The sequence below is a fragment of the Hemitrygon akajei genome, chromosome 12, assembly GCF_048418815.1.
Source record: "Hemitrygon akajei chromosome 12, sHemAka1.3, whole genome shotgun sequence".
Lineage (NCBI taxonomy): Eukaryota > Metazoa > Chordata > Chondrichthyes > Myliobatiformes > Dasyatidae > Hemitrygon > Hemitrygon akajei.
In genome coordinates, this window is record NC_133135.1 from 107,044,726 (window position 1) to 107,064,400 (window position 19,675).

General features: G+C 46.0%; 1 protein-coding gene across 2 annotated transcripts in view; it reads right to left on the reverse strand.

The window, feature by feature from the left end:
• The window catches only part of pak4 (p21 protein (Cdc42/Rac)-activated kinase 4), a 217,866-nt gene extending 202,841 nt beyond the window's left edge, over positions 1-15,025 (reverse strand). Inside the window, exon 1 of one of the 2 annotated variants that reach the window (XM_073063795.1) lies at positions 14,951-15,025. The gene's annotated coding sequence lies outside the window, so the exon portion shown is untranslated. The remainder of the gene's footprint in view (positions 1-14,950) is intronic. The other variant, XM_073063794.1, reaches the window with a different exon arrangement.
• Between the last annotated feature and the right edge of the window lie 4,650 nt (positions 15,026-19,675).

Sequence of the window (19,675 nt, forward strand, 5' to 3'; positions counted from 1 at the left end):
AGGAACATGGGAAGGGAGGCCTAGGGAGAAAGAAAGAGGGAGGGGAGCACCAGAGGGAGATGGAGAACAGGCAGAGTGATGGGCAGAAAGACAGAAACAAAAGGAGGGGGGAAAAAACTAAATAAATCAGGGATGGGGAAGAAGGGGAGGAGGGGCATTAATGGAAGTTAGAGAAGTCAATGTTCATGCCATCAGGTTGGAGGCTACCCAGGCGGTATATAAGGTGTTGTTCCTCCAACCTGAGTGTGGCTTCATCTTAACAGTAGAGGAGGCCATGGATAGACATATCAGAATGGGAATAGGATGTGGAATTAAAATGTGCGGCCACTGAGAGATCCTGTTTTCTCTAGCGGACAGAGCGTAGAGCTGCTAGAAGGTTTATAAGATTATGAGAGGCATAGATAGAGTGGACAGGGAGTATCTGTTTTGCAGTATAGAAATGTACAACATCAGAGGGCATGCATTGAAGGTGAAAGGGGGTAAGTTCAGAGGGGGTTTGAGGGACAAGTTTTTACTCAGAGTGGCAGATGCCTGGAATGCGCTGCCTGGTATGACGGTAGAGGCAAATACATTAGAGGCTTTTAACAGATGTTTAGATAGGCACATGAACATGAGGAAGATGGAGGGATATGGACACTGTGTAGCTAGGAGGGATTAGTTTTTGGGAGTTTTTTTTGATTTACTTTCATATTGGTTTGGTACAACATTGTGGGCCAAAGGGCCTGTTCCTATGCTGTAATCTTCTCTGTTCTAACCAGAGGTAGGGCTGTGTGTATCAAAAGAAGCCCCAAATGCTTATAGAACGGTTAGCAACAGAAAGACATTACCATGTGGGAGAATCCAGAAATATCAGACCGTTGTTAACAATCCGGAAGGGAATTCAGAAGAAACTCCGGTACCCAGAGCGGTGAGACTGCAGAACTGAGTGACATCGACATATTTATGGGATACTTCCATCATATTGAGGAAGCGGGGAGAACATTATATTCATGGGGTGTCCAGGTGGGAGAGGATTTCTTGGCATCACCAACATGGTACAGACCTATTCCTGTCTACATGTTGGAAACAGGACTGTTCATTTTTAGGAGCAAGGGCAAAGGATAACTTTAAAATAGAGCAGTGAGGGAGCATAAGAAGCTAAAGATGTACAGTATTGTGTTACTGAGAAATGAATCAGAATCAGGTTTAATGTCACGGGCATATGTCACAAACTTTGTAAACTTTGCAGTAGAATGCAATATGTAATAACAGAAAAAAAATACAGCAAATATATAATTAAATAAGCATGGCAAAAGTAGAAATAAACTGATGGCACTGACTAAACATCTCCAGTTCAATACAACAGAATTTAATATCCAAAGCTCTATCTACATTCTTAGGTGGACTTAAACAATCTGTGGCAAATAGCACTCTCTCTCTCTTTCACACACACAATCAACATGTCAGATTAATGAGTCATTCTCACACTTTCTGGGAGTTCAGTGTACACACAACATGGCCACTGCCATTCATGCTGTGCAACTGCACATTTTATTAGCAGTTAGGGCTTTGGGGGCATTAAAACGAGGGTGCAAAACCTCTTCCCCTGTGTTATAAATGGCAACAATGCCAGGTGGTTCAGATTAAAGGATCACACTGCAGGGAACAGATTATAAATGCAGGTGAAATCCTCTAACACTGAGCCACATTTAGTGCCTTACTGCACAAACTCAAATTCCCCCCCTCCCCTTCATGTCCGTTCTGCACAATAACTTGAGGTTTATAAAATCTTGAGGAGCATAGATTGATAGGTGAATATTCTTAGTTCTTTTCCCAGTGTCATCATCATGTGCCGTGTCGTATGACGTGGCTAGTCGTGGTCTTTCCATGACCATGAATGCTCTCGGCAATTCTTTTCAACAGAAATGGTTTGTCATTGCCTTCTGGGAGGTCTCTTTATAAGCTGGGTGACCCCAGCCATTATCAATACTCTTCAGAGATTGTCTGCCTGGTGTCAGTGGTCACATAACCAGGACTTGTGATATATACCAACTGCTCATACGACCAACCACCAGCTGCTCCCGTGGCTTTACGTGACCCAGATCTTTGGGGGGAGGGAGCTAAGCAGGTGCTACACCTTGACCAAGGGTGACCTGCAGGCTAATGGAGGGAAGGAGTGCCCTATACCACCCCACCACCCGGGGTAGAGGGGTCTAAACTAGAGAGCACACGCTTAAGGTGAGATTTGAAACCGCCTCTGCCATCAGCTTCAGAGGGTGGTGGGTAAAAAGAACAAGGTGCTGGAGGAAGTGTTAGAGGTATATAAACACAAAGTACACTGCAGATGCTGTGGTCAAATCAACACGTACAAACAAGCTGGAGGAACTCAGCAGGTTGGGCAGCATCCGTGGAAACGAGCAGTCAACGTTTCGGGCCGAGACCCTTCATCAGGACTGAAGGAGGAGGGGGCAGGGGCCCTATAAAGAAGGCGGGGGGAGGGTGGGATGTGCCAGGTGAAAAACCAATCAGAGGAAAGACCAAGGGGTGGGGGAGGGGAAAGGCAGGAAAGATGAAGGAGGAATGTAAGGAGAAAGCACTATGAGTAGTAGAAGGCGGCAGAATCATGAGAGAGGTGATAGGCAGCTGGAAGAGGAGGCAGAGTGAAAGTGGGATGGGGGAAGGGAGAGGGAGGGAATTACCAGAAGTTGGAGAATTCAATGTTCATACCACCAGGCTGGAGGCTACCCAGATGGTATATGAGGTGTTGCTCCTCCAACCTGAGTTTGGCCTCATCATGGTAGTAGAGGAGGCCATGTATGGACATATCCGAATGGGAATGTGAAGCAGAGTTGAAGTGAGTGGCAACCGGGAGATCCTGTCTGTTGTGGCGGACGGAGCGGAGGTGCTCGACGAAGAGGTCCCCCAATCTGCGTCGGGTCTCACCGATATAGAGGCATATACACTGGTTAAAAGACATTTAGATGGTTTAGAGCCGAGGTTCCCAACCTGGGGTGCCCGGACCCCTTGCTTAAGGATATTGGTCCACAGTACAGGTGTCCCCTGTTTTTTGAGCTTTCGCTCTATGTCACCTCGGTGTTACGAAAGACCTACATTAGTTACCTGTTTTCACTAACAGAAGGTGCTTTCACTGTTACGAAAAAAGGCAGCGTGCCCCCTGAGCAGCCGAGATCCTCCCCTAGAACTGCATTCTAGCCGGTATTGCTTAAACACGTGCCCGTGAGCATCTGTGCTTTATCTCGACTTATTTTGGGCATCCATTAGCAAGATGAGTTCGAAGGTATCGGAAAAGCCTAAAAGAGCGCATAAGGGTGTTACACTTAGCATAAAACTAGACATAATAAAGCGTTTCGATCGTGGTGAACAAAGTAAGGATATGCAACACACACGAAATGCTGGTGGAACGCAGCAGTCCAGGCAGCATCTATAAGGAGAAGCGCTGTCGACGTCTCGGCCTGAAATGTTGACAGCGCTTCTCCTTATAGATGCTGCCTGGTCTGCTGCGTTCCACCAGCATTTTGTGTGTGTTGCTTGAATTTCCAGCATCTGCAGATTTCCTCGTGTTTGCCTGAAGTAAGGATATAGTGAGTTTGGCTAAGGGTTTGTGGAAATTGACAAAGATGATGTTGAAGAGGTTTTGGCATCCCATGACCAAGAACTGACAGACGAAGAGCTGATGAAGATGAAAGGATAACAATTGAATCCGAACGCAGTAGCGAATGGCCTGAAAGTGAAGTTGTCCAGGAACTGAATGGGAAGCAATTGCATGAGATTTTCGCTGCGATTGACAACGCTGCAATGGTTGCAGAAAAGTACGACTTTAATTTTGAAAGGGTACGTAGGTTTAGGGCATATTTTCAGGATGGTTTGAGTGCTTACAAAGAACTGTATGATAGAACAATGTGCGAGACTAAGCAGTCAAGCATACTGTCGTTTTTCAAGCCTTCCACATCAGCCACAGCAGACGACGAAACTCGACCTTCGACATTGAGGCAGGCAGACATAGACGAAAGTGACCTGCCTGCCCTGTGGAAACAGACGACAATGAGATGACACCCCAGTCTCCTCTACCTCCCACTACCCCAACCTCCGACGACTTAGCCTAACACAATATGATCAGTGTGCTCGCTGTCCTCCCGATTCCAGTAAGTGAAACTACATTGGATGTACATTATTTCTATATGTCACTTGGTAGCTTCATAGCTTAAAGGTTACTGGAAAGAGTGTTTCTGCCGACAGTACTTGTGCCCTGTGTTTCTGCCACGAGTGTTTCTGCCGAGAGTGCTTGTGCCGTGTGTTTCTGCCGCGAGTGCTGCCGAGAGCGCTTGCGTGAGATTTTCGCTGCGGTGGACAGTGCTGCAATAATAGCAGAAAAGTATTCCTACATTATATAGGCTGTGTATTTATCAGATCATTCCTGCTTTTACTATATATTACTATTATTTTAGGTTTTGTGTGTTATTTGGCATGATTTGGTAGGTTATTTTTTGGGTCTGCGAATGCTCACAAATTTTTCCCATATAAATAAATGGTAATTGCTTCTTCACGTTATAACATTCCGGCTTATGAACCATTTCATAGGAACGCTCTACCTTCGGATAGCGGGGGGAAACCTGTATAAAAAACGGTTGGGAAACTTCAGAGGATTACAAGGAATGTAGGGAAATGGGACTAGCTCAAGTAGACATCTTGGTCAGGGTGGACAAGTTGGGCCACAAGGCCACTTTCTATGCTGCCTGACTCCAGGATTGGCATTAGACAATGCTGAGATCTGGGTTAAAATCAGCAGAGGTTTCTGGAACAGGCTGCTGGATGGCAGCAGATATGACATCAGTGTTTGAAAGGCTACAATGGCAAAACAAATTTCTTCAAAAGTGTAGCTTCCTCAGAACTTCTTTTTGTTTATGATAGACCACTTTAAGCTGAACAGAAATATAATTTCAGACTATTTGTATCACGTAGGAATTTGGAGAAACAAGAAATTAACTTTTAGTGCATAACAATGCTGACACTGCAGTAGTTCAACTAAGCTAAAAATGTTTTTTTTAATGATTTTCATTTGTACTCAGTGTCTGAGGCTTCTCACTTAAGTGTCCAACAATAATCAGCCAGTATTGATGGATTCCAGTTGCCCTGATACCGTTTCTCCATGACCGCAATGTCCTGGTGAAACCTTTCACTGTGCTCGTCACTGACAGTGCCAAGATTTGCAGGGAAGAAGTCTAAATGGGAATGCAGAAAATGAATCTTTAGTGACATGTTGCACTTCATGGTTTTGTTTGCTTGAAGCATGATGTCAACCAGCTGCACGTAGTTTGATGCTCCGTAGTTGCCAAGAAAACTTTCAACAACATCCTTGAATGCCTTCCATGTGATTTTCTCCGGTCCCACTAGAAGTTCTTCGAATTGCCCGACATTGATGACCTGTTTGGTTTGTGTTCTGAATTGAAATAACAAATATAGGCAATTTTTTTTTAAATGGTGTGCAATAGGGAAATTTTCATGGTAAGAAATACCCAAAAGTATTCAGGAAGCAAAATCTTTGTAGTCCAGTGCTAACAGATAGCCACATGAATATGCAGCAAGTGGAGGGGTACAGATAAAGAGAATTAAGACTAATTCACCATTGTGTTCTGTGCAGGCTGAGGTAGCCTGTTCCTGTGCTATCGTACAGTAGCGAGAAAGGCCCTTCCGCCCATTCGTGTCCATGCAAAATGTATATTCAAGCTAATCCCTTTTCTTCATAAAAGCATGGACTAGTTTCTAAATGGACAGAAAATTCAAAAAAGGTGCAAAGGGACGTGAAGTCCTTGTGTAAGATTCCCTCAGTTAATTTGCAGGTTGAATCAGTGGTGAGGAAGCCAAATGAGATGTAGCATTCACTTTGAGAAGATTAGAATATAAAAACAAGGATGTGATGTCGAGGGTTTATGAGGCACTGGTGAGACTTCACTTGGAGCACTGAGAGCAGTTTTGGGCCCCTTATCTGAGAAACGATATGATGACATTGGAAAGGGTTCAAAGGAGATTCGTAAAAATTATTCCGGGATTGAAGGGCTTGTCATACGAGGACCACTTGATGCCTCTGAGCATCCACTCACTGGAATTCAGAAGAATGAGGGGTGACCTCATTAACATAAAAAGATGGGGGGGGGGGATCCCTGATCTAGGTCCTTTAATATTCAGTAGGTTTTAATGAGCTCTCACCTCATTCTTCTAAACTCCAGCAAGTACAGGCCCAGAGCCAAACACTCCCCATTCCCTTCCATTCCTGGGATCATTCTTTTATAACCTGGACCCTTGAACTCATCCTCTGGACTCTTCAGTGTCAGCACATCCTTTCCTAGATAAGGGGCCCAAAACTGTTCACAGTTCTCCAAACATGGCCTTATAGAGCCTCAGCACACATCAGAATGCAAGATCTAAACCCTCTTCTCATTGATACCATCAGGAAGCTCGAAGGCACACACTCTCCGATTTGGGAACAGCTTCTTTCCCTCTGCCGTCCTATTTATGAATGAACATTGAACCTATGAACACCATCTCACTTTTTTAAAAGATTGCTTTTGCACTACTTATTTTAATGGAACTATTTAATATAGAATTACTGTAATTTGGTTTTTTCCTACTTTATCATGTATTGCGTTGTAATGCTGCAGCAAAATCAACAAATTTCAAGACACGTGCCAGTGAAATTAGACCTGATTCTGACTGGGTTCAACAGGGCACTGGCACTGTCAGGGCCACATGGAGAGCTACTGAAATCCTACACCCAAGGGGGAGAAATGTTTAAAACAAGTGCTTTTAAAAAGGACTCCAACTTCATTCAAATCCAGCTTCAGAGCAAATGGAGTTCCACAGACATATTCCTTTGAAGTTTGAGCTAGGTCTCTCCATATCCTTGCCATTTCTGCCTGATGTGATATCACAAGTGCCCGACAGATTATCCAGTGTACTGTGTGAATGTAAACAAAATGGTGATTAAGAGCGGACCTTCAACAGGCCCTTGCACCAGATCACCCGACCTCCCCCTAATTAAAATAACATTATCTCCACTCCCAAGCCTGGCTTTCCTTACTGCATTCCCCAAAGGAAAATCAATGCTTAGCCTTCATCAGTTCAGGTGTGCACACTGGGAGCAGGATTGAAACAAAGACGGCATCAAATGTCAAGCTGATCTCAAATTACAGTCCCAGCATTTCAGTACTGCTGTGGGAAGATGGGGGAATTCATCAATTTTAGAGTTGGCTGGCTCTGTCAAGATTTCTTAATTGAGTGTTATTTTTCAACTCTGGCAGATTAATTCAAATATAGGAAAGAGTAACATGGAGAACTAAGAAGCTACTTATTTCCTGGGAATTAACATTAGTAAATTGGCTTATTATTTTCACATAGTAAGTACAGTGAAAAGTTTGTCTTGCATGCCATCCATACAAATCAACTCATCGTGAGGTTGATAAGACATCAGAGCAAATTTGGCCCATCGAGTCTGCTTCACCATCTCATCATGGCTGATCCATTTCCCCCCTCAGCCCCGATCTCCTGCCTTCTCCCTGTACCCCTTCACACCCTAACTAATCAAGAATCGATCAGCCTCTGCCTGAAATGTATTCAATGACTTGGCCTCCACAACAAATTTCACAGATTCACCACTCTCTGGCTGAAAAAATTCCTCATCTCTTTATCTATTCTGAGGCCTTGGTGTCCTCTGGTCCTAGACTCCCGCAGCATAGGAAACATCCTCTTCACATCCACTCTTTGGAACGAACCAGAGAAACACTGCCCATCCTAGCACTCCTCTGAGGTGGAGTTAATAAGGCCCTGAGCTCAGGCTATTCCTTTCAGTCACAGGCAAAGCCCTCCCCACCACATCTGTGCTGCTACGAGAAAGCAGCAACCATTATCAAGGACCCCCACCACCATCCAGTCCAAGCTCTGCTCTCAGTCCTACCATCAAGGAGCCTTAACACCAGATTCAGGAACAGTTATTAATCTTCAACTATCAGGCTCCCAAACCAGTATGGACACTCACCACAATGAGCCTCAGGTCCCACACCACCAGGTTCAGGGACAGTTATTACCCCACAACCATCAGGCTCCTGAACCAGTGTGGATAACTTCACTCACCACAATGAGCCTCAGGTCCCACACCACCAGGTTCAGGAACAGTTATTACCCCTCAACCATCAGACTCCTGAACCAGTGTGGATAACTTCACTCACCACAATGAGCCTCAGGTCCCACACCACCAGGTTCAGGAACAGTTATTACCCCACAACCATCAGGATCCTGAACCAGTGTGGACCATTTCACTCACCACAACACTGAACCAATCACTGAGCACGACCTACAGACTCATTTTCAATGACTCTACAACTCATGTTCTCAGTATTATTTGTTCACTTGTTTATTATTGTTACTCATTTCTTTTTGTATTTGCACAATTTGTCAGTCTTTGTGTGCAGTTTTTCACTGATTCTATTGTACTTCTGTGTTCTACTGTGAATGCCTGCAAGAAAACAGAGAAAAACAACAAATCATGCAAACAGTAAAGGCAAACAACAGCATTTAAAACAAAAGTGCGTCCTCAGACACAAAGCCTGGAGCAGCCAGAGCAGGCCCACAGCCTCATTTTAGCCCATTGCAGAGTAAATGTCGCAGAGCCTGCAGACACAAAGTCCAGAACAAACCCACGGCCTCAGTTCAGCACAGAGCAGAGGAAACATTGCAGAGCAGCCAGCAAAACCATCCGAACCCTGGCATCTTGTCCCGACACCCTGCCTTTTCAATCCATCTGACCCAGCATTTAAATCGTCCAACCATCAGGTCATTACTCACTCATGGACCTGGGCCCTGTCACATCAGTACAATTTGGGCCTGAACCCTCCCGCCAGGTCCTGGCCTGTACCCAACCTTTCCAAATTGGCACAGCGCTTAAATTGACATATTTAATGACATATGATGATAAATGATACTTCAAAATGGAAGTACATAAATATTGTAGTAGCACTGTGCTCAGGAAAGCAAAGGATCACAGCAACATGCAAGATTAGTCAACCCAAACAATCTGCCATCCTAAGACAACGGTAAAAAAGAAGATAAACAGACATTTCTGCCTGTTCTCATTTGGAACTTTTAATTTTAACTGGAACAAAAATAAAGCAAGGTATGAGAAATCCACAGTAAAATAAATTTAGTTTGAACGCCCCAGTTGTCCCACAACAATTTCTGTCAACAGGAACGTTGGCTAGAGACCATAACCCACTCATCACTTGCACTAGTTCCACTCAGCTGTTCTGTAATGTCCCACTCCAGCTGCAGCTTTGCCAACTCGAGTAGCTTCACATTGCAGAAATAAACCTTGACCTTTTCTCTCAGCCCTTGTAATTGAACTCACTTTCCAGATGTCTTCAAATCACTCTTCTGTTCCAATGACATCTTCAACACATGCCCAAAGTTTCTCTCTAAAGGGACCAAATCTCTCCAAACATTTTAAACTGGGAATAAATGTTTCTTTTCCTCACTGTAATTATTACTGCACATGTTGTTTTGAAGGACAATCACAAGTTCAGTCCTCATCAAGGGAGCAGCAGTGGGAAGTATATCTATCCTGGGCCCAACATATTAATGCAATTACAAAGACAGCACAACAGTGGCTATATTTCAGTAGGAGTCTGAGAAGATTTGGTATGTCACCAAAGACTCTCACAGCTTCGACAGTGAAACTAAACCAGGTAAGACTAGCCAGCAGCCTCATAATCCGGAGAGGTGGAGACATGCCTGTCCTAGCATGTGACGTCAGCTCTGGCAGATGAGATCTACAGTGAGATCCAATCGCCAGGAAGGTGGTACCACAACACAGAAGACCTCATGGTCGTCCACTGCAGCCAAGAAAGACCCTGGTTTCAGATGCTTTTTCATACCATGGATCCAGATTTCTGAGGTCCAGAGAGAGGAACTGCCCCAGTCCAAAGACTTATCCACTTTAAAAATTCTCTCACACATGTTTCCTATCATTGTTGGACGTGATAGACAATCGCCACAGTGGGTTGCATCACTGTCTAGTACATAGGGGCCACAGCGCACGATCGGAAATAAGCTGCAGAGTTGTGAGCTCAGTCAGCTCCTTCACAGGAAATGGCCTCCCATCGTCCAGGACATCTTCAAAAGGCGATGCCTCAAAGACAGCATCCATCACTGAAGACCCCATCACCCAGGACCTACCCTCTTCTCATTGCTACCATCAGGAAAGAGGTACAGAGCCTGAAGACACACACTCAACACATTAGGAACAGCTGCTTCCCTTCTGCCAGATCCCTGAATGGGCATTGGACCCATGAACACCACCTCAATTTTTTTTTAAATTTAATTTTTTTAAACAATATTTCTGATTGGAATTTACCATTCTTTATTATTAAGTATTGCTGTCACCAAACAATAAATTTCATGCCATTTGCTAGTGATACTAACCATGATTTTGATTCTGGGGCCTGAGACTAAAGCCCCTGGGAAGTCAAAGAACCAGTGTCTGTGAGATTGCTGGAGACTAGAGGCCCAGATACGACTGCGTGCGTACACGTGGGTCTGTGTGTAGGAGGGAGGAACGGGGCTTGTTATGCTGCTGAACATTTCGGACACCATGTTGGTGCTGGAATGTGCGGTGACACTTGCGACCTGCCCCCAGCACGTCCTTACGTTGTGTTTTTAACACAAAGGATGCGTTTCACACAAAATGCTGAAGGAACTCAGCAGACCAGGCTGCATCAATGGACGAGTACAGTCGACGTTTCGGGCTGAGACCCTTCATCAGGACTGGAACTGAAGGGGAAGGAAGCCAGAAAGAGAAGGTGGGGAGGGAGAAGGAGCAGAGGTGATAGGTGAAGGCTCATCAACCCACATACCTTCCCCCTCACCGGTGGCTTCACCTATCACCAACCTGCCGAGTCCCTCGAGCATTTTGTGTGCATCAATCTGAAAGCTTTTTCACTGGCCACACCAGGGATGTCCGAAACTGGCTTACAACAATGTGAGAGCACATCCCCAGGAACACAGTTCAACCACAATCACATACCAGCTTTGATCTGTCAGGCTTGGTGAAGGGTATTGAAGCTGCCTCACTGACAAGAGAAATAACCAGTAACAACAGAAGAAATCACAGGCGGCCTCCAGGTCTCCATCACAGCAGATAACTCAGAACAGAAACGTGTATTTATATCGGCTCTCATAACTCTCTGTCAAGATAACAAGATAAAGAGGGGGAGGTCAGAGGTAAAAGGGAGCTTTCAAGTGAAAGCAGAAAGTGATAGAGACAGTGAAGAGGCCAACTAGAGTTTGATGAAGGTTAGCTGTGACTCTTCTCTCAATTCCTTCTGCCCACTCACTTCACAACTGAACGCTGCTGCTCTCCCATCATTTCTTTGTTCTATACAACCCACGCCTCCCACTAATTCTCCTTTTTTAAATAAATCACAGTCAGCCTGACAGAAAACAAACTTAAAAGCTTATTGAAATCACTGGGGTTATGTGGTGCTATGTCAAGTATATTTTAATAAATATTTAACAAGAAACTTTTGCTAAACAAGTTAAGTTTGGAAGTAACTCGGAAAATGTGTAGCTCGGACAGTCGATGTTTGGGTTGATGTGGGTTGTCCTCTGATCTTGGCAATCCATTTGCAAACGTTTCATCACCATACGAGGAGACATCATCAGTGCGCTGTTCACTTGCGGTGTGTCATCTGAATGCTCGTCTCTTAAATATTCTTAAATCAGCTGATTGGTCATCAAGTCAGAAACTCACTTGCGGTGTGGGGGGAAATCTCGGCGCTGATTGGCCGTGTGGCAAACCGTGTTTGCTTGTGCCACAACTTTCACTGATGCCCACCCTCTCGACCTTCATGGGTAGAGGCGAATCCAGCTGGGCATCCATGAAAGTCCTGGTGCAAGTGCACATGCAACATGCAGGGGAATTCCAAGAAGCGTGGCTTTCCACAAACAATTCTGTAAACAGACACAGACCTTGATCCTACTTATGTGGGCAGAATTCCAGAGCACAACGCACAAAGCTCGCCATGCAACCTATCAGCAATGAGATTTCCTCCCCACGTCACAACTGAGTTTTTGAAATGATTGATAAGTAAATAAAGGCCAAGCATTCAGAGGACACACCACAACCAGCAGCACACTGACAATGTCTCCTCATATGGTGAAGAAATGTTTACAAGTAAATTGCCAAGATCGGAGATTACCTTTATTTCTCACACATACATTTACTTCAAATCAAATAAGCAAGAATTGTGCAGCGCAGCCTGCAAGTGTCACCACGCTCTAGCGCCAACACAGCCTGTCCACGATTTACTAACTCTGGATGGCACTGTAGTGTAGTGGGTAGCACAACGCTTTACAGTACAGGCGACCCGGGTTCAATTCCCAACACTGCCTATAAGGAGTTTGTACGTTCTCCGTGTCCGTGTGGGTTTCCTCCGGGTGCTCTGGTTTCCTCCCACAGTCCAAAGACGTACCAGTTGGTAGGTTAATTGGTCATTGTAAATTGTCCTGTGATTAGGCTGGGGTTAAACAGGGGATGACAAGACAGAGTGGCTTGAAGGCCTGGAAGGAGCTAATCCACTCTGTATCTAGAACCCCCCCCCCCCCCCATTGTACTCTCCACGTCCACTTAGTTTCAATGAGTTCCCCTTCATCATTCTAAACTCCAGCCAGAGGCCCAGCTGTGTACGGATTCAGTCTGCCTGCTGGATTTCCCATCGAGCAGCTCTCACTACACTCCGAGTTCCATCGAGTGGCTTCTTTTGGGAATGTTGTGGAAGACAGTGGTGCAGTGCAGTGCAGAGTACTACAGCTCCTGCAGATTCTCACAGCCAGACTCAGGGACAGCTTCTTCCCCACTGCTGTCAGCCTCCTGAACCAGTCACCTCTCTCCCGCTGGGGCTGCCGCGTTCTCTGATATTGTCACTGTCATTTTAATTTGATGCTGCCTCAAACTGAATCAGAATCAGGTTTATTATCACAGCTTTATTATAAAGAAAAATTGTGAATTACAGTAAATATATATAAAAAGTTAAACTAAATAAGTAGTGCAAAAGTAAAAACAAAGAAGTAGTGAGGTAGCATTCCTGGGTTTAATGTTCATTCAGAAATCGGATGACAGAGGGGAAGGAGCTGTTCCTGAATCATTGAGTGTGCCCCTTCAAGCTCCTCCCAGAGGGTAACAGTGAGAAAAGGGCATGCCTGGGTGATGGAATCCTCAGTGATGGACATCACTTTTCTGAGGCACTGTTCCTGGAAGATGTTACGGAGGCTAGTACCCATGATGGAGCTGACTAAGTTTATAACTCTGCAGCTTACTTCGATCCTGTGCAGTAGCCTCTCCCTTATCAGGCGGTGATGCAGCCAATTAGAATGATCTCCACGGTACAGCTGTAGAAATTTGTGAGTGATTTAGGTGACATTCCAACTCCTCAAATTCCTAATAAAATATAGCCATTGTCTTGCCTTCTTTATAGCTGCATCGATATGTTGGGATCTTCATAGATGCTGACATCCAGCAAATTGCTCACCCTTTCCACTGCTGATCCCTCCATGAGGAACTGGTGTGTGTTCCTCCGTCTTACCCTTTCTGAAGTCGACAATCAGCTCTTTTGTCTGACTGACGTTGAGTGCACTGCAGTCTTCCCAGCATTGTTTTTTTTTGCGCTGACTGTACTTGTTCGGGTATTTTGGGAGGCAAGGTGGGGATATGTCTTTACCAAAGACAGGTGTAAAGTGCTCCTTCTCTCCACTAGCTTTTAGGTCACCTTTGGGCAAGGTGTTTAACCAGTCTCACCACCACTCCCCCTCCCCTCCCACCCCAGATCAGGGTCACGTGAAACCATGGGAACATGGGATCAGGCGGTGGATGGTCTGAGCAGCTGACACATATCACAAGCCCTGGTTATGTGACCACTGATGCCAAGCAGACAATCTCTGAAGAGTATTGATGATGGCTGGTGTCACCCATCTTGTAAAGAAACTGCCCAGAAGGCAATGACAAACCACTTTTGTAGAAAAATTTGCCAAGAACAATCATGACCACCATAATGATGATGATGATAATGATTTTAATATGACCGTGCAAACTGTTTCCTGTCAGCTTCATGTGACAGCAATAGACTACATTGGATTCTCATTCCACCAAGATCAGTCCTCCTGTTTCAATCGCTGCAACAGTTCAGTGACCATGAGCTGGAGTGAGAGAAATCAAAGCTTTTTCCTACAGCTTACCAAGTATTTGATATAACTTTCGTCTTTATTAGTATCAGCATTACTGAAGACAAATCACTCATTCCCCCCCCCCATCACCCCCACCCACACTGAGTTGGTCTCAGTTCGACCCACTGTGGTGTCACTGGACAGAGCCATTCCTCAGGACCAAGCATAGCCCTTCTCTGACACCCACAGCTAGCAGTACATTCTAGCAGCTTAATGAGGAGAAACACCCTCAAAGCATTTAATACCCTTTCTGCTAACCGACACGGAACCAATATTCCTCTCCCACTCCCCTCTCCTCTCTGACCCCACTCCATCCTCTTCCCCACCACTCTCCTCTCACTCCCCTAACCCCACCCCTCCTCTCTCCCGCACCCCTCCTCTCCTCACTACCCCCCCTCACCCCACTCTTCTCCACCCCTCCTCTCTACCCCTTACTCTCGTCTACCACGCGTTTCGTCTCCTTCACCGCAATCTTTTCTACCTCCTCGTCTCCTCTCTACCTCCCTCTCCTCTCCCCCACCCCACTATCCCTTTCCTCTCCCCACTATCCCTCCTCTCCACCACCTTTCTATCCCCTCCCCTCCTCTCCACCACCTCTCTATCCCCTCCCCTCCTCTCCCCTACCCTACCCCACCCCACTCCTCTCCACCCCCACCCCTCACCCCCCCACCCCCATGACACCTCCTACCTGCTCCTGTCGCTCTCCCCACCACATCCGGGAACCGCAAACCACATCCGGGCAACCGGCTCACCAAGGCGACGGGATAGACCATTTCCGCCGTGGGAAGGGGGGGGGGAACGGGACGGACCAACTCCGCCGGGAGGGGGTTAGGGGGCGGGACTTCCGGTCCCTCTGCTCCGCACTCCGGCTCAGCTGGTAGCGGTAAGACACCGTCTGGTGGACTGGCAACCCCACCCCCTCCGGCACTAAACACTTAACAAGATCATAAAGTAGTGGTGGTAGGGGTGTGGAGGGTGAGTTGGTAGTAGGTGGAGGTGTTGATCAGCCATACTGCTTGGGGAAAGTTTTAGATTCGGATAGTCCTGGTGTGGATGCTACGGAGCCTACTCCCAGGTGGAGTGGGATCAGCAGGGTGAATGGACCTTTCCCAGCACCTTTCTGGAACCATGCAGTGATAATGAATGTTAGGATGCTCTCTACTGTAGAATGATGTGAGTATAGATGTGCAAAATCGGGCTCTCTTCAGCCTCCTCAGAAAGTAGAGCTGTTGGTGAGCTTTCCTGACTGTGTAGGATGCGTCCTGGGACCATGAGAGGTTGAATTGGGAAAGGTTTCGATTTTCAGCCAAACCACATTCCCCTGTGGCTGTTGTACAGGAGCCTCAGATCCCACACCACCAGGTCAGGAACAGTTATTACCCCTCAACCATCAGGCTCCTGAACCAGTGTGGATAACTTCACTCACCACAATGAGCCTCAGGTCCCACACCACCAGGTTCAGGAACAGTTATTACCCCTCAACCATCAGGCTCCTGCACCAGTGTGGATAACTTCACTCACCACAGTGAGCCTCAGGTCCCACACCACCAGGTTCAGGAACAGTTATTACCCACAACCATCAGGCTCCTGAACCAGTGTGGGTAACTTCACTCACCACAATCAGCCTCAGGTCCCACACCACCAGGTTCAGGAACAGTTATTACCCCACAACCATCAGGCTCCTGAACCAGTGTGGATAACTTCACTCACCACAATGAGCCTCAGGTCCCAAACCACCAGGTTCAGGAACAGTTATTACCCCACAACCATCAGGCTCCTGAACCAGTGTGGATAACTTCACTCACCATAATGAGCCTCAGGTCCCACAGCACCAGGTTCAGGAACAGTTATTACCCCACAACCATCAGGCTCCTGAACCCGTGTGGATAACTTCACTCACCTCAACTCTGAACTGATTACACAGCCTGCAGACTCACTTTCAAGGACTCGACAACTCTCCTCTTTTACCTCGGTCTTTCAATGAACTCACCCAATCGTTCTGCCGTGGTTTGGTATCTGACCACCTCACATTGTAAAATTTTAAATAGCATTGAAACTGATGTAGCAAACATCAGGATGACGAGCGCTAATGTAGCATGGGTTGGTTCCCCGAGTAAATATATTGATCACCCTCCAAGATTGAGTAAAAAATGTGTGGCTTCTTGGTAGTTTATCTTAGAGTTTAACAAAGGAACAGATATAGAACATGTGAACTAAAGAGAACTAAGAGAAAGACAAGATGCCAGTTTTTGGAGAGACTGACACTTCTATACTGAGGTAAGGCCACATTTCTGAGATAAGCGAATGGCCAATTAAAAGACATACAAACGCAGCATGTGTGTCACGTGCTAACACTGAGCCAATGAAAGCTGATTAAATGATATGTAACTGCTATACCACTTTGTAACCAGTAGGTGGAGGCAAACACCACATATTGTGAAAAATACAAGCTTGTTTAAAAAATGTAACTACAATTTTAGTCTTGCTATATAACTTAATAATTCAACTAACACCCCATTGAAAGCATTAAAACATGCGATTTCAACAGTACTTTAATAATGAATTTAGTTTGAAATGTGAAAGACGAGTGAGCTGTCCCGGAATGAACGCGCCAAACCCTGCCATCAGGGATGCTACACCTCCCCAGACACCTCATACACCCTGAAGGTGTTGCTAAAGCCACCCTCTCATCTTCTGCAAGAAGGGAGTTCTCCTTCATCCAAAATTTACAAATCATACAAGTGAACCCTGTCTCTGAGAGAGCTCGGTGAGGTTTCGAGTGGAGTGTGCAGCCTGGAGACGGGACAGGAGCTCACAATCAATTCCATTTCCCGCCAACCTCGTCGATTAAAGCGCAGAGAAAGATTGAAATCAATGAGGACGAGCTGGTGTTCAGCACCGTCTTGTCTGTGGTTGACCGGTTCCTCGCGCCGTGCCAACGGAGGAAGGAGCTGCGTACAAACAGTCTCTCTCTTGGAGTCCTGGGTCTTGGGCAAGGTTTCGTTGACGCGGTTTGTGGACTGGGCTCTGTTGTTAATGTTATGATGTGTTTCTGGGCTCCGGTCAATCCTTTTATCATTGCTGTTCTGTGGGAATTAATCTGGGGTGGCCTGCAGATGGTGAGAGACACAGCACTGGTTTGAACTGAGTATGTCGGGACTCTTCCGTTGACTTTGTGGTTTGGTGTTTCATTTTGCTCATGTTTTCTTGCTGTTTGTGCAATTTGTTCTTTTTTCTTTGCACATTGGGTGTTTGACGTTTTTTCTTTGACCGGGTTCCATGTGGGAAGATTAATCTCAGGATTGTAGACCGCATACATACTTTGATCATAAATGCACTTTGAATCTTTATCAAAACCTTCCAGTTGAAATGCATTTGTGAGGAAGTCAAGGGCAGACTGCATTTTATTCACATGATCATGTAGGCAGGCGGGAAGGGGATCTGCGTTGAAGTACATTAGGAACTCTAAGTGCCAGGGGAACAGAAAATGCATGCTGTACACCCCAGCGCCACTAGAGGGAGCAGGTGCACAGAAGCCCATGCAGACGTTGTTTCCATAATCGGATTTATTATCGCTGACGGATGGAATTTACAAAGGGCCTTTGACCCACGATGCTGAGCTGTGCTTTAACCTACTCCCCCCTAAACTTTTACCTTCAAATTGTTCATGGGTTCATGTCATATGACACTGGCGATCATGATCTTTGACAGTGACAGTTCTTGGCAAATTTTTCTACAGAAGTGGTTTGCCATTGCCTTCTTCTGGGCAGTGTCTTTACAAGACGGGTGACCCCAGCCATTATCAGTACTCTTCAGAGATTGTCTGCCTGGTGTCAGTGGTCACATAACCAGGACTTGTGATCTGCACCGGCTGCTCATACGATCATCCACCTCCTGCTCCCATGGCTTCATGTGACCTTGCTGTGGGAGGGGAGGGCATTAAACAGGTGCTACACCTTGCCCAAGGGTGACCTGCAGGCTAGTAGAGGGAAGGAGCACCTTATACCCCCTTTGGTAGAGATGTATCTCTACCCCACCACTTAAAATCAAAATTATGCCTCCTCCAATTTGCCATTTCCACCCTGGGGAAAAGAAAATCTCTGGATACCCATTCATTCTGTGCTTCTTATCATCTTGTACACCTCTATCAAATCACTGCTCGTCCTCCTTCACTCCAAAGAGAAAAGACTTAACCTTTATGATGTGAAATTTGTTTTGCTGCAGTACAGCGAAGAGAAAAAATAGCATAAATAACAAAAAAATTAAAAATGCAAACTAAAAGGAATAACGAGGCAGTTTCCGGACAGTCCAGAAATCCAACGGTGGAGAGGAAGGAGCCTTTTCCGGATTTTTGCGTGTGGGTTTAATGAACCGAAAAACACAAGAGATTCTGCAGATGCTGGAAATCCAAACCAGCACACACACAATGCTGGAGGAACTCAGCAGGTCAGGCAGTGTCTATGAATTAGAGTGAACAGCCAAATGTTTCAAGCCAAGACCCTTCTTCAGGGCTGGAAAGGACGGGGAGAAGTCAGAGTAAGAAGTTGGGGGGAGGGCAGGATGAAGTACAGGGTGGTAGATGATAAGTGAAGCTGGGAGAGGGGGAATGGGGTGAAATAAAGAGCTGGGAACACACACAAAATGCTGGAGGAACTCAGCAGGTCAGGCAGCATCTATGGAATGGAATAAAGAGTTGAAGTTTTGGGCTGAGACCCTTCATCCGGATGGATTGATTGATTGAGAGGTATGCCTTTCCAGTCCTTAGAGCCAGAGCTCCCAGTAATCCCTCGACTTAACCCTAGCCTAACCTCAGGACAATTTACAATGACCGATTAACCTACCAACTGGACTGCGGTGGAGGGGGTTGGAAACCCGGAGGAAACCCACGCGGTCATGGGGAGAATGTACAATCTCCTTGCAGGCAGCAGTGGGAATTGAACCCAGGTCACCTGTACTGTGAAGTGTTGTCCTAACCACTATGTTACCATGTCACCCCCTATGACTGAAAGACCTTGATAAAGTGGACTGGGAGAGGATGTTTCCTATGGTGGGGGAGTATCGGATCAGAGGGCACAGCCTCAGAATAGAGGGGTGTCCATTTACGACAGAGATGAGGAGGAATTTCTTTAGCCAGAGAGTGGTGAATCTGGAATTTGTTGCCACAGGTGGCGATAGAGGCAAGTCATTAGGTATATTTAAGGCAGAGGTCGATAGGTTCTTGACTTGTCGGGGATATGGGGGGGGGGGTGGAGGCAGGAGATTGGGGCTGAGGGGGAAATGGATCAGCCATGATGAAATGTTGGAACAGACTCGATGGGCCAAATGGCCTAATTCTGTTCCTGTATCCTATGGTCTAAGATGGAATGTAATAATTTTCCAAAAGTACACTCCAGGAACTCGGGTCAGAAACTAT